Raw genomic sequence first — 15,268 nt, 5'->3', positions numbered from 1 at the left:
CCCTGTCACTGGAGTCCGAGAGCCCTCACCTCTGCTGCAGAGACAGCTCCGGAAGCTGCCCTGTCACTGGGGTCCGAGACCCCTCACCTCTGTTGCAGAAACAGCACAGGGAGGTGCCCTGTCACTGGGGTCAGAGAGCCCTCACCTCTGCTTCAGACACAGCACTGGGAGATGCCCTGTCGCTGGGGTCAGAGAGCCCTCACCTCTGATTCAGAGACAGCACTGGGAGCTTCCCTTCATTGGGGTCATAGACCCCCCACCTCTACTTCAGAGACAGCACTGGGAGCTGCCCTGTCACTGGGGTCAGAGACCCCCCTCACCTCTGCTGCAGAGACAGCACTGAGATCTGCCCTGTCACTGGGGTCAGAGACCCCCCTCACTTCTGTTGCAGAGACAGCACTGGGAGCTGCCCTGTCACTCGGGTCAGAGAGACCCCACCTCTGCTTCAGACACAGCACTGGGAGCTTCCCTTCATTGGGGTCATAGACCCCCCACCTCTGCTTCAGAGACAGCACTGGGAGATGCCCTGTCACTGGGGTCAGAGAGCCCTCAACTCTGCTGCAGAGACAGCACCGGGAGCTGCCCTGTCACTGGGGTCAGAGAACCTTCACCTCTGCTTCAGAGACAGCACTGGGAGCTGCCCTGTCACTGGGGTCAGAGACCCCTCACCTCTGCTACAGAGACAGCACTGGGAGCTGCCCTGTCGCTGGGGTCAGAGAACCCTCATCTCTGCTTTATAGACAGCACTGGGAGCTGACTGTCACTGGGGTCGGTGAGCCCTCACGTCTGCTTCAGAAACAGCACTGGGAGCTGCCCTGTCGCTGGGGTCAGAGAACCCTCATCTCATGCTTTATAGACAGCACTGGGAGCTGACTGTCACTGGGGTCAGAGAGCCCCCACCTCTGCTTCAGAGACAGCACTGGGAGCTGCCCTGTCACTGGGGTCAGAGACTCTCACCTCTGCTTCAGAGACAGCACTGGGAGCTGCCCTTTCACTGGGGTCAGAGAGCCCTCACCTCTGCTGCAGGGACAGCGCTGGGAGCTGTCCTGTCACTGGGGTCCGAGACCCCTCACCTCTGCTGCAGAGACAGCACTGGGAGCTGCCCTGTCACTGGGGTCGAGAGCCCTCATCTCTGCTGCAGAGACAGCACTGGGAGCTGCCCTGTCACTGGAGTCCGAGAGCCCTCACCTCTGCTGCAGAGACAGCTCCGGAAGCTGCCCTGTCACTGGGGTCCGAGACCCCTCACCTCTGTTGCAGAGACAGCACAGGGAGGTGCCCTGTCACTGGGGTCAGAGTGCCCTCACCTCTGCTTCAGACACAGCACTGGGAGATGCCCTGTCGCTGGGGTCAGAGAGCCCTCACCTCTGATTCAGAGACAGCACTGGGAGCTTCCCTTCATTGGGGTCATAGACCCCCCACCTCTGCTTCAGAGACAGCACTGGGAGCTGCCCTGTCACTGGGGTCAGAGACCCCCCTCACCTCTGCTGCAGAGACAGCACTGAGATCTGCCCTGTCACTGGGGTCAGAGACCCCCCTCACTTCTGTTGCAGAGACAGCACTGGGAGCTGCCCTGTCACTCGGGTCAGAGAGCCCCCACCAGAGCCCTCACCTCTGCTTCAGAGACAGCACTGGGAGCTGCCATGACACTGGGGCCAGAGACCCCCCCTCACCTCTGCTGCAAAGACAGCACTGGGAGGTGCGCTGTCACTGGGATCAGAGAGCCCTCACCTCTGCTTCAGAGACAGCACTGGGAGCTGCCCTGTCACTGGGGTCGAGAAACTTCACCTCTGCTTCAGAGACAGCACTGGGAGCTGCCCTGTCACTGGGGTCCGAGAGCCCTCACCTCTGCTTCAGAGACAGCACTGGGAGCTGCCCTGTCACTGGGGTCAAGAGCCTTCACCTCTGCTACAGAGACAGCACTGGGAGCTGCCCTGTCACTGGGGTCCGAGAGCCCTCACCTCGCTGCAGAGACAGCACTGGAAGCTGCCCTGTCACTGGGGTCCGAGACTCCTCACCTCTGCTGCAGAGACAGCACTGGGAGGTGCGCTGTCACTTGGGTCAGAAAGCCCTCACCTCTGATTCAGAGACAGCACTGGGAGCTTCCCTTCATTGGGGTCATAGACCCCCCACCTCTGCTTCAGAGACAGCACTGGGAGCTGCCCTGTCACTGGGGTCAGAGGCCCCCCTCACCTCTGCTGCAGAGACAGCACTGAGAGCTGCCCTGTCACTGGGGTCAGAGAAGCCCCTCACCTCTGCTGCAGACACAGCACTGGGAGCTGCCCTTTCACTGGGGTCAGAGAGCCCTCGCCTTTGCCTCAGAGACAGCACTTGGAGCTTCCCTTCATTGGGGTCATAGACCCCCCACCTCTGCTTCAGAGACAGCACTGGCAGCTGTCCTGTCACTGGTGTCAGAGACCCCCCTCACCTTTGCTGCAGAGACCATCACTGGGGTCAGAGAGCCCTCGCCTCTGCATCAGACACACTACTGGGAGCTGCCCTGTCGCTGGGGTCAGAGAGCCCTCACCTTTGATTCAGAGACAGCACTGGGAGCTTCACTTCATTGGGGTCATAGACCCCCCACCTCTGCTTCAGAGACAGCACTGGGGGCTGCCCTGTCACTGGGGTCAGAGACCCCCCTCACCTCTGCTGCAGAGACAGCACTGAGATCTGCCCTGTCACTGGGGTCAGAGACCACCCTCACTTCTGTTGCAGAGACAGCACTGGGAGCTGCCCTGTCACTGGGGTCAGAGAGCCTCCACCTCTGCTTCAGACACAGCACTGGGAGCTGCCCTGTCACTGGGGTCAGAGAGCCCTCACCTCTGCTTCAGAGAGAGCACTGGGAGCTTCCCTTCATTGGGGTCATAGACCCCCCACCTATGCTTCAGAGACAGCACTGTGAGCTGTCCTGTCACTGGGGTCCGAGACCCCTCACCTCTGCTGCAGAGACAGCACTGGGAGCTGCCCTGTCACTGGGATCAGAGAGCCCTCACCTCTGCTTCAGAGACTGCACTGGGAGCTGCCCTGTCGCTGGGGTCAGAGAGCCCTCACATCTGATTCAGAGACAGCACTGGGAGCTTCCCTTCATTGGGGTCATAGACCCCCCACCTCTGCTTCAGAGACAGCACTGGGAGCTGCCCTGTCACTGGGGTCAGAGGCCCCCCTCACCTCTGCTGCAGAGACAGCACTGAGAGCTGCCCTGTCACTGGGGTCAGAGACCCCCCACACCTCTGCTGCAGACATAGCACTGGGAGCTGCCCTTTCACTGGGGTCAGAAAGCCCTCGCCTTTGCCTCAGAGACAGCACTTGGAGCTTCCCTTCATTGGGGTCATAGACCCCCCACCTCTGCTTCAGAGACAGCACTGGCAGCTGTCCTGTCACTGGTGTCAGAGACCCCCCTCACCTTTGCTGCAGAGACAGCACTGGGCGCTGCCCCGTCACTGGGGTCAGTGAGCCCTCGCCTCTGCATCAGACACAGCACTGGGAGCTGCCCTGTAGCTGGGGTCAGAGAGCCCTCACCTCTGCTTCAGAGACAGCACTGAGAGCTTCCCTTCATTGGGGTCATAGACTCCCCATTTCTGCTTCAGAGACAGCACTGGGAGCTGCCCTATCACTGGTGTCACAGACCCCCCACACCTCTGCTGCAGAGACAGCACTGGGAGCTGCCCCGTCACTGGGGTCGGTGAGCCCTCACCTCTGCTTCAGAGACAGCACTGGGAGCTGCCCTGTCGCTGTGGTCAGAAAACCCTCATCTCTGCTTTATAGACAGCACTGGGAGCTGCCCTGTCACTGAGTCAGGGAGCCCTCGCCTCTGCTTCAGAGACAGCACTGGGAGTAGTGCTTTCACTGGGGTCAGAGACCCCCCACCTCTGCTACAGAGACAGCACTGGGAGCTGCCCTGTCACTGGGGTCGATGAGCCCTCACCTCTGCTTCAGAGACAGCACTGGGAGCTGCCCTGTCACTGAGGTCAGAGAGCCCCCACCTCTGCTTCAGAGACAGCACTGGGGCTGCCCTGTCACTGGGGGTCAGAGACCCTCACCTCTGCTTCAGAGACAGCACTGGGAGCTGCCCTGTCACTGGGGCCAGAGAGCCCCCACCTCTGCTTCAGAGCAGCACTGGGAGCTGCCCTGTCACTGGGGTCAGAGAGCCCTCACCTCTGCTTCAGAGATAGCACTCGGAGCTTCCCTTCATTCGGGTCAGAGACCCCTCAGCTCTGCTTCAGAGACAGCAGTGGGGACTACCCTGTCACTGGGGTCAGAGAACCATCATCTCTGCTTTATAGACAACACTGGGAGCTGCCCTGTCACTGGGCTCAGAGACCCCTCACATCTGCTGTAGAGACAGCACTGAGATCTGCCCTGTCACTGGGGTCAGAGACCCCCTCACCTCTGCTGCAGAGACAGCACAGGGAGCTGCCCTGTCAATGGGGTCAGAGAGCCCTCACCTCTGCTGCAGAGACAGCGCTGGGAGCTGCCCTGTCACTGGGGTCAGATAACCCTCACCTCTGCTTCAGAGACAGCACTGGGAGCTGCCCTGTCACTGGGGTCAGAGAGCCCTCATCTCTGCTTCATAGACAGCACTGGGAGCTTCCCTTCATTCGGGTCAGAGACCCCTCACCTCTGCTTCAGAGACAGCACTGGGGGCTACCCTGTCACTGGGATCAGAGAACCCTCATCTCTGCTTTATAGACAACACTGGGAGCTGCCCTGTAACTGGGCTCAGAGACCCCTCACCTCTGCTGCAGAGACAGCCCTGAGAGCTGCCCTGTCACTGGAGTCAGAGACCCCCCTCACCTCTGCTGCAGAGACAGCACAGGGAGCTTCCCTGTCACTGGGGTCAGAGACACCCCTCACCTCTGCTGCAGAGACAGCACAGGGAGCTGCCCTGTCACTGGGGTCAGAGAGCCCTCACCTCTGCTGCAGAGACAGCCCTGAGAGCTGCCCTGTCACTGGAGTCAGAGACCCCCCTCACCTCTGCTGCAGAGACAGCACAGGGAGCTGCCCTGTCACTGGGGTCAGAGACCCCCCTCACCTCTGCTGCAGAGACAGCACAGGGAGCTGCCCTGTCACTGGGGTCAGAGAGCCCTCACCTCTGCTTCGGAGACAGCACTGGGAGCTGCCCTGTCACTGGGGCCAGAGAGACCCCATCTCTGCTTCAGTAACATCACAGGGAGCTGCCCTGTCACTTGGGTCAGATAACCCTCACCTCTGATTCAGAGACAGCACTGGGAGCTGCCCTGTCACTGGGGTCAGAGAGCTCTCACCTCTGCTTCAGAGACAGCACTGGGAGCTGCCCTGTCACTGGGACCATAGAGCCCTCACCTCCGCTTCAGAGACAGCGCTGGGAGCTGCGTTGTCACTGGGGTCAGAGAGCCCTCTCGCCTCTGCTCCAGAGACAGCACTGGGAGCTGCCCTGTCACTGGGGACAGAGAGCCATCACCCCTGCTTCAGAGACAGCACTGGGAGCTGCCCTGTCACTGGGGTCAGAGACCCTCACCACTGCTTCAGAGACAGCACTGGGAGCTTCCCTTCATTTGGGTCATAGACCCCCCACCTCTGCTTCAGAGACAGCACTGGGAGCATTCCTGTCACTGGTGTCAGAGACCCCCCTCACCTCTGCTGCAGGGACAGCACTGGGAGCTGCCCAGTCGCTGTGGTCAGAAAACCCTCATCTCTGCTTTATAGACAGCACTGGGAGCTGCCCTGTCACTGAGGTCCGATAGCCCTCACCTCTGCTTCAGAGACAGCACTGGGAGTTGCCCCGTCACTGGGATCAGAGACACCTCACCTCTGCTACGGAGACAGCACTGGGAGCTGCCCTGTCACTGGGGTCGATGAGCCCTCACCTCTGCTTCAGAAACAGCACTTGGAGCTGCCCTGTTGCTGGTGTCAGAGAACCCTCATTTCTGCTTCAGAGACAGCACTGGAGGCTGCCCTGTCACTGGGGGTCAGAGACCCTTACCTCTGCTTCAGAGACAGCACTGGGAGCTGCCCTGTCACTGGGGTCAGAGAGCCCTCACCTCTGCTTCAGAGACAGCACTGGGAGCTTCCCTTCATTCGGTTCAGAGACCCCTCACCTTTGCTTCATAGACAGCACTGGGAGCTACCCTGTCATTGGGGTCAGAGAACCCTCATTTCTGCTTCAGAGACAGCACTGGAGGCTGCCCTGTCACTGGGGGTCAGAGACCCTCACCTCTGCTTCAGAGACAGCACTGGGAGCTGCCCTGTCACTGGGGTCAGAGAGCCCTCACCTCTGCTTCAGAGACAGCACTGGGAGCTTCCCTTCATTCGGTTCAGAGACCCCTCACCTCTGCTTCATAGACAGCACTGGGAGCTACCCTGTCACTGGGGTCAGAGAACCCTCATCTCTGCTTCAGAGGCAGCACTGGGAGCTGCCCTGTCACTGGGAACAGAGACCACTCACCTCTGCTGCAGAGACAGCACTGAGAGCTGCCCTGTCACTGGGGTCAGAGACCCCCCTCACCTCTGCTGCAGAGGCAGCACTGGAAGCTTCCCTGTCACTGGGACCATAGAGCCCTCACCTCTGGTTCAGAGACAGCGCTGGGAGCTGCCCTGTCACTGGGTTCAGAGAGCCCTCACCTCTGCTTCAGAGACAGCGCTGGGAGCTGCCCTGTCACTGGGGTTAGAGAGCCTTCACCTCTGCTTCAGAGACAGCACTGGGAGCTGACTGTCACTGGGGTCAGAGAGCCCCCACCTCTGCTTCAGAGACAGCACTGGGAGCTGCCCTGTCACTGGGGTCAGAGAGTCCTAACCTCTGCTTCATAGACAGCACTGGGAGCTGCCCTGTCACTGGGGTCAGAGACCCCTGACCCCTGCAATAGAGACAGCACTAGGAGTTGCCCTGTCACTGGGGTCAGAGAGCCCTCACCTCTGCTTCAGAGACAGCACTGGGAGCTTCCCTTCATTGGGGTCATAGACCCCCCACCTCTGCTTCAGAGACAGCACTGGGAGCTGCCCTGTCACTGGATTCAGCGACCCCCCTCACCTCTGCTGCAGAGAGAGCACTGGGAGCTGCCCTGTCACTGGGGTCAGAGACCCCCTCACCTCTGCTGCAGAGACAGCACTGGGGGCTGTCCTGTCACTGGGGACAGAGGGCCCTCGCCTCTGCTTCAGAGACAGCACTGAGAGTTGCCCTGTCACTGGGGTCAGATACCCCTCACCTCTGCTACAGAGCCAGCACTGGGAGCTGACCTGTCACTGGGGTCAGTGAGCTCTCACCTCTGCTTCAGAGACAGCACTGGGAGCTGCCCTGTCACTGTAGTCAGAGAACCCTCATCTCTGCTTTATAGACAGCACTGGGAGCTGCCCTGTCACTGGGGGTCAGAGAGCCCTCGCCTCTGCTTCAGAGACAGCACTGGGATTTGCCCTGTCACTGGGGTCAGAGACCCCTCACCTCTGCTACAGAGACAGCACTGGGAGCTGCCCTGTCAATGGGGTCGGTGAGCCCCCACCTCTGCTTCAGAGACAGCACTGGGAGCTGCCCTGTCCCTGGGGTCAGATACCCTCACCTCTGCTTCAGAGACAGCACTGGGAGCTGCCCTGACACTGGGGCCAGAGAGCCCACACCTCTGCTTCAGAGACAGCACTGGGAGCTGCCCTGTCACTGGGATCAGAGAGCCCTCACCTCTGCTGCAGGGACAGCGCTGGGAGCTGTCCTGTCACTGTGGTCCGAGACCCCTCACCTCGGCTGCAGAGACAGCACTGGGAGCTGCCCTGTCACTGGGGTCAGAGAGCCCTCACCTCTGCTTCAGACACAGCACTGGGAGCTGCCTGTCACTGGGGTCGAGAGCCCTCACCTCTGCTGCAGAGACAGCACTGGGAGCTGCCCTGTCACTGGAGTCCGAGAGCCCTCACCTCTGCTGCAGAGACAGCTCTGGAAGCTGCCCTGTCACTGGGGTCTGAGACCCCTCACCTCTGTTGCAGAGACAGCACTGGGAGGTGCCCTGTCACTCGGGTCAGAGAGCCCTCACCTCTGATTCAGAGACTGCACTGGGAGCTTCCCTTCATTGGGGTCATAGACCCCGCACCTCTGCTTCAGAGACAGCACTGGGAGCTGCCCTGTCACTAGGGTTAGAGACCCCCTCACCTCTGCTGCAGAAACAGCACTGAGAGCTGCCCTGTCACTGGGGTTAGAGACCCCCCTCACCTCTGCTGCAGAGGCAGCACTGGGAGCTGCCCTCCCTCACCTCTGCTGCTAGTGACCCCCCTCACCTCTGCTGCAGAGGCAGCACTAGGAGATGCCCTGTCACTGGGGTTAGAGGCGCCCCTCACCTCTGCTGCAGAGAGAGCACTGGGAGCTGCCCTGTCACTGGGGTTAGAGGCCCCCTCACCTCTGCTGCAGAGACAGCACTGGGAGCTGCCCTGTCACTGGGGTTAGAGACCCCCCTCACCTCTGCTTCGGAGACAGCACTGGGAGCTGCCCTGTCACCGGGGTTAGAGACCCACCTCACCTATGCTGCAGACACAGCACTGAGAGCTGCCCTGTCACTGGGGTTAGAGACCCCCCTCACCTCTGCTTTAGAGACAGCACTGGGAACTGCCCTCTCTCTGGAGTTAGAGACCCCCCACCTCTGCTTCAGAGACAGCACTGGGAGCTGACCTGTCACTGGGGTCAGTGAGCCCTCACCTCAGCTGCAGAGACAGCTCTGGGAGCTTCCCTGTCAACGGGGGTTACAGACCCCCCACCTCTGCTTCAGAGACAGCACTGGGAGCTGCCCTGTCACTGGGGTCCGAGAGCCCTCACCTTTGCTGCAGAGACAGCGCTGGGAGCTTCCCTGTCACTGGGGTTAGAGACCCCCCACCTCTGCTTCAGAGACAGCACTGGGAGCTGCCCTGTCACTGGGGTTAGAGATCCCCCTCACCTCTGCTTCAGAGACAACAGGGGGAGCTGCCCTGTCACTGGGGTTAGAGACCCCCCTCACCTCTGCTGTAGAGACAGCACTGAGAGCTGCCCTGTCACTGGGGTTAGAGACCCCCCTCACCTCTGCTGTAGAGACAGCACTGGGAGCTGCCCTGTCACTGGGGTTAGAGACCCCCCACCTCTGCTTCAGAGACAGCACTGAGCGCTGCCCTGTCACTGGGCTTAGAGACCCCCCTCACCTCTGCTGTAGAGACAGCACTGGGAGCTGCACTGTCACTGGGGTTAGAGACCCCCCACCTCTGCTTCAGAGACAGCACTGGGAGCTGCCCTGCCACTGGGGTCATAGAGCCCTCACCTTTGCTTCAGAGACAGCACTGGGAGCTGCGCTGTCACTGGGGTTAGAGACCCCCCACCTCTGCTTCAGAGACAGCACTGGGAGCTGCCCTGTCACTGGGGTCAGAGAGTCCTAACCTCTGCTTCATAGACAGCACTGGGAGTTGCCCTGTCACTGGGGTCCGAGAGCCCTCACCTCTGCTGCAGAGACAGCACTGGGAGCTGTGCTGTCACTGGGGTCCGAGACCACTCACCTCTGGTGCAGAGACAGCACTGGGAGCTGCCCTGTCGCTGGAGTCAGAGACCCCTCACCTCTGCTTCAAAGACAGCACTGGGAGCTGCCCTGTCGCTGGGGTCAGAGAGCCCTCACCTCTGATTCAGAGACAGCAGTGGGAGCTGCCCTTCATTGGGGTCATAGACCCCCCACCTCTGCTTCAGAGACAGCACTGGGAGCTGCCCTGTCACTGGGGTCAGAGAGCCCTCAACTCTGCTGCAGAGACAGCACCGGGAGCTGCCCTGTCACTGGGGTCAGAGAACCCTCACCTCTGCTTCAGAGACAGCACTGGGAGCTGCAATGTCACTGGGGTCAGAGACCCCTCACCTCTGCTACAGAGACAGCACTGGGAGCTGCCCTGTCGCTGGGGTCAGAGAACCCTCATCTCTGCTGTAGAGACAGCACTGGGAGCTGCACTGTCACTGGGGTTAGAGACCCCCCACCTCTGCTTCAGAGACAGCACTGGGAGCTGCCCTGTCACTGGGGTCATAGAGCCCTCACCTTTGCTTCAGAGACAGCACTGGGAGCAGCGCTGTCACTGGGGTTAGAGACCCCCCACCTCTGCTTCAGAGACAGCACTGGGAGCTGCCCTGTCACTGGGGTCAGAGAGTCCTAACCTCTGCTTCATAGACAGCACTGGGAGTTGCCCTGTCACTGGGGTCCGAGAGCCCTCACCTCTGCTGCAGAGACAGCACTGGGAGCTGTGCTGTCACTGGGGTCCGAGACCACTCACCTCTGGTGCAGAGACAGCACTGGGAGCTGCCCTGTCGCTGGAGTCAGAGACCCCTCACCTCTGCTTCAAAGACAGCACTGGGAGCTGCCCTGTCGCTGGGGTCAGAGAGCCCTCACCTCTGATTCAGAGACAGCAATGGGAGCTTCCCTTCATTGGGGTCATAGAGCCCCCCACCTCTGCTTCAGAGACAGCACTGAGAGCTGCCCTGTCACTGGGGTCAGAGACCCCCTTCACCTCTGCTGCAGAGACAGCAGTGGGAGCTGCCCTTCATTGGGGTCATAGACCCCCCACCTCTGCTTCAGAGACAGCACTGGGAGCTGCCCTGTCACTGGGGTCAGAGAGCCCTCAACTCTGCTGCAGAGACAGCACCGGGAGCTGCCCTGTCACTGGGGTCAGAGAACCCTCACCTCTGCTTCAGAGACAGCACTGGGAGCTGCCCTGTCACTGGGGTCAGAGACCCCTCACCTCTGCTACAGAGACAGCACTGGGAGCTGCCCTGTCGCTGGGGTCAGAGAACCCTCATCTCTGCTTTATAGACAGCACTGGGAGCTGACTGTCACTGGGGACAGAGGGCCCTCGCCTCTGCTTCAGAGACAGCACTGGGAGTTGCCCTGTCACTGCGGTCAGATACCCCTCACCTCTGCTACAGAGCCAGCACTGGGAGCTGACCTGTCACTGGGGTCAGATACCCCTCACCTCTGCTACAGAGCCAGCACTGGGAGCTGACCTGTCACTGGGGTCAGTGAGCCCTCACCTCTGCTTCAGAGACAGCACTGGGAGCTGCCCTGTGACTGTAGTCAGAGAACCCTCATCTCTGCTTTATAGACAGCACTGGGAGCTGCCCTGTCACTGGGGTCAGAGAGCCCTCGCCTCTGCTTCAGAGACAGCACTGGGATTTGCCCTGTCACTGGGGTCAGAGACCCCTCACCTCTGCTACAGAGACAGCACTGGGAGCTGCCCTGTCAATGGGGTCGGTGAGCCCCCACCTCTGCTTCAGAGACAGCACTGGGAGCTGCCCTGTCCCTGGGGTCAGATACCCTCACCTCTGCTTCAGAGACAGCACTGGGAGCTGCCCTGACACTGGGGCCAGAGAGCCCACACCTCTGCTTCAGAGACAGCACTGGGAGCTGCCCTGTCACTGGGATCAGAGAGCCCTCACCTCTGCTGCAGGGACAGCGCTGGGAGCTGTCCTGTCACTGTGGTCCGAGACCCCTCACCTCGGCTGCAGAGACAGCACTGGGAGCTGCCCTGTCACTGGGGTCAGAGAGCCCTCACCTCTGCTTCAGACACAGCACTGGGAGCTGCCTGTCACTGGGGTCGAGAGCCCTCACCTCTGCTGCAGAGACAGCACTGGGAGCTGCCCTGTCACTGGAGTCCGAGAGCCCTCACCTCTGCTGCAGAGACAGCTCTGGAAGCTGCCCTGTCACTGGGGTCCGAGACCCCTCACCTCTGTTGCAGGGACAGCACTGGGAGGTGCCCTGTCACTCGGGTCAGAGAGCCCTCACCTCTGATTCAGAGACTGCACTGGGAGCTTCCCTTCATTGGGGTCATAGACCCCGCACCTCTGCTTCAGAGACAACACTGGGAGCTGCCCTGTCACTAGGGCTAGAGACCCCCCTCACCTCTGCTGCAGAAACAGCACTGAGAGCTGCCCTGTCACTTGGGTTAGAGACCCCCCTCACCTCTGCTGCAGAGGCAGCACTGGGAGCTGCCCTCCCTCACCTCTGCTGCTAGTGACCCCCCTCACCTCTGCTGCAGAGGCAGCGCTAGGAGATGCCCTGTCACTGGGGTTAGAGGCGCCCCTCACCTCTGCTGCAGAGAGAGCACTGGGAGCTGCCCTGTCACTGGGGTTAGAGGCCCCCTCACCTCTGCTGCAGAGAGAGCACTGGGAGCTGCCCTGTCACTGGGGTTAGAGACCCCCCTCACCTCTGCTTCGGAGACAGCACTGGGAGCTGCCCTGTCACCGGGGTTAGAGACCCACCTCACCTATGCTGCAGACACAGCACTGAGAGCTGCCCTGTCACTGGGGTTAGAGACCCCCCTCACCTCTGCTTTAGAGACAGCACTGGGAACTGCCCTCTCACTGGGGTTAGAGACCCCCCACCTCTGCTTCAGAGACAGCACTGGGAGCTGACTTGTCACTGGGGTCAGTGAGCCCTCACCTCAGCTGCAGAGACAGCTCTGGGAGCTTCCCTGTCAACGGGGGTTACAGACCCCCCACCTCTGCTTCAGAGACAGCACTGGGAGCTGCCCTGTCACTGGGGTCAGAGAGTCCTAACCTCTGCTTCATAGACAGCACTGGGAGTTGCCCTGTCACTGGGGTCCGAGAGCCCTCACCTCTGCTGCAGAGACAGCACTGGGAGCTGTGCTGTCACTGGGGTCCGAGACCACTCACCTCTGGTGCAGAGACAGCACTGGGAGCTGCCCTGTCGCTGGAGTCAGAGACCCCTCACCTCTGCTTCAAAGACAGCACTGGGAGCTGCCCTGTCGCTGGGGTCAGAGAGCCCTCACCTCTGATTCAGAGACAGCAATGGGAGCTTCCCTTCATTGGGGTCATAGACCCCCCACCTCTGCTTCAGAGACAGCACTGGGAGCTGCCCTGTCACTGGGGTCAGAGAGCCCTCAACTCTGCTGCAGAGACAGCACCGGGAGCTGCCCTGTCACTGGGGTCAGAGAACCCTCACCTCTGCTTCAGAGACAGCACTGGGAGCTGCCCTGTCACTGGGGTCAGAGACTCCTCACCTCTGCTACAGAGACAGCACTGGGAGCTGCCCTGTCGCTGGGGTCAGAGAACCCTCATCTCTGCTTTATAGACAGCACTGGGAGCTGACTGTCACTGGGGACAGGGGGCCCTCGCCTCTGCTTCAGAGACAGCACTGGGAGTTGCCCTGTCACTGCGGTCAGATACCCCTCACCTCTGCTACAGAGCCAGCACTGGGAGCTGACCTGTCACTGGGGTCAGATACCCCTCACCTCTGCTACAGAGCCAGCACTGGGAGCTGACCTGTCACTGGGGTCAGTGAGCCCTCACCTCTGCTTCAGAGACAGCACTGGGAGCTGCCCTGTGACTGTAGTCAGAGAACCCTCATCTCTGCTTTATAGACAGCACTGGGAGCTGCCCTGTCACTGGGGTCAGAGAGCCCTCGCCTCTGCTTCAGAGACAGCACTGGGATTTGCCCTGTCACTGGGGTCAGAGACCCCTCACCTCTGCTACAGAGACAGCACTGGGAGCTGCCCTGTCAATGGGGTCGGTGAGCCCCCACCTCTGCTTCAGAGACAGCACTGGGAGCTGCCCTGTCCCTGGGGTCAGATACCCTCACCTCTGCTTCAGAGACAGCACTGGGAGCTGCCCTGACACTGGGGCCAGAGAGCCCACACCTCTGCTTCAGAGACAGCACTGAGAGCTGCCCTGTCACTGGGATCAGAGAGCCCTCACCTCTGCTGCAGGGACAGCGCTGGGAGCTGTCCTGTCACTGTGGTCCGAGACCCCTCACCTCGGCTGCAGAGACAGCACTGGGAGCTGCCCTGTCACTGGGGTCAGAGAGCCCTCACCTCTGCTTCAGACACAGCACTGGGAGCTGCCTGTCACTGGGGTCGAGAGCCCTCACCTCTGCTGCAGAGACAGCACTGGGAGCTGCCCTGTCACTGGAGTCCGAGAGCCCTCACCTCTGCTGCAGAGACAGCTCTGGAAGCTGCCCTGTCACTGGGGTCCGAGACCCCTCACCTCTGTTGCAGGGACAGCACTGGGAGGTGCCCTGTCACTCGGGTCAGAGAGCCCTCACCTCTGATTCAGAGACTGCACTGGGAGCTTCCCTTCATTGGGGTCATAGACCCCGCACCTCTGCTTCAGAGACAACACTGGGAGCTGCCCTGTCACTAGGGCTAGAGACCCCCCTCACCTCTGCTGCAGAAACAGCACTGAGAGCTGCCCTGTCACTGGGGTTAGAGATCCCCCTCACCTCTGCTGCAGAGGCAGCACTGGGAGCTGCCCTCCCTCACCTCTGCTGCTAGTGACCCCCCTCACCTCTGCTGCAGAGGCAGCACTAGGAGATGCCCTGTCACTGGGGTTAGAGGCGCCCCTCACCTCTGCTGCAGAGAGAGCACTGGGAGCTGCCCTGTCACTGGGGTTAGAGGCCCCCTCACCTCTGCTGCAGAGACAGCACTGGGAGCTGCCCTGTCACTGGGGTTAGAGACCCCCCTCACCTCTGCTTCGGAGACAGCACTGGGAGCTGCCCTGTCACTGGGGTTAGAGACCCACCTCACCTATGCTGCAGACACAGCACTGAGAGCTGCCCTGTCACTGGGGTTAGAGACCCCCCTCACCTCTGCTTTAGAGACAGCACTGGGAACTGCCCTGTCACTGGGGTTAGGGACCCCCCACCTCTGCTTCAGAGACAGCACTGGGAGCTGACCTGTCACTGGGGTCAGTGAGCCCTCACCTCAGCTGCAGAGACAGCTCTGGGAGCTTCCCTGTCAACGGGGGTTACAGACCCCCCACCTCTGCTTCAGAGACAGCACTGGGAGCTGCCCTGTCACTGGGGTCTGAGAGCCCTCACCTTTGCTGCAGAGACAGCGCTGGGAGCTTCCCTGTCACTGGGGTTAGAGACCCCCCACCTCTGCTTCAGAGACAGCACTGGGAGCTGCCCTGTCACTGGGGTTAGAGATCCCCCTCACCTCTGCTTCAGAGACAACAGGGGGAGCTGCCCTGTCACTGGGGTTAGAGACCCCCCTCACCTCTGCTGTAGAGACAGCACTGAGAGCTGCCCTGTCACTGGGGTTAGAGACCCCCCTCACCTCTGCTGTAGAGACAGCACTGGGAGCTGCCCTGTCACTGGGGTTAGAGACCCCCCACCTCTGCTTCAGAGACAGCACTGAGCGCTGCCCTGTCACTGGGCTTAGAGACCCCCCTCACCTCTGCTGTAGAGACAGCACTGGGAGCTGCCCTGTCACTGGGGTCATAGAGCCCTCACCTTTGCTTCAGAGACAGCACTGGGAGCTGCGCTGTCACTGGGGTTAGAGACCCCCCACCTCTGCTTCAGAGACAGCACTG

This window comes from Ambystoma mexicanum, chromosome 3q (assembly GCF_040938575.1).
Source record: "Ambystoma mexicanum isolate Mex_15411 chromosome 3q, UKY_AmexF1_1, whole genome shotgun sequence".
In the NCBI taxonomy this organism is placed as follows: Eukaryota; Metazoa; Chordata; class Amphibia; order Caudata; family Ambystomatidae; genus Ambystoma; species Ambystoma mexicanum.
Note: the sequence above shows the minus strand (reverse complement) of the source record.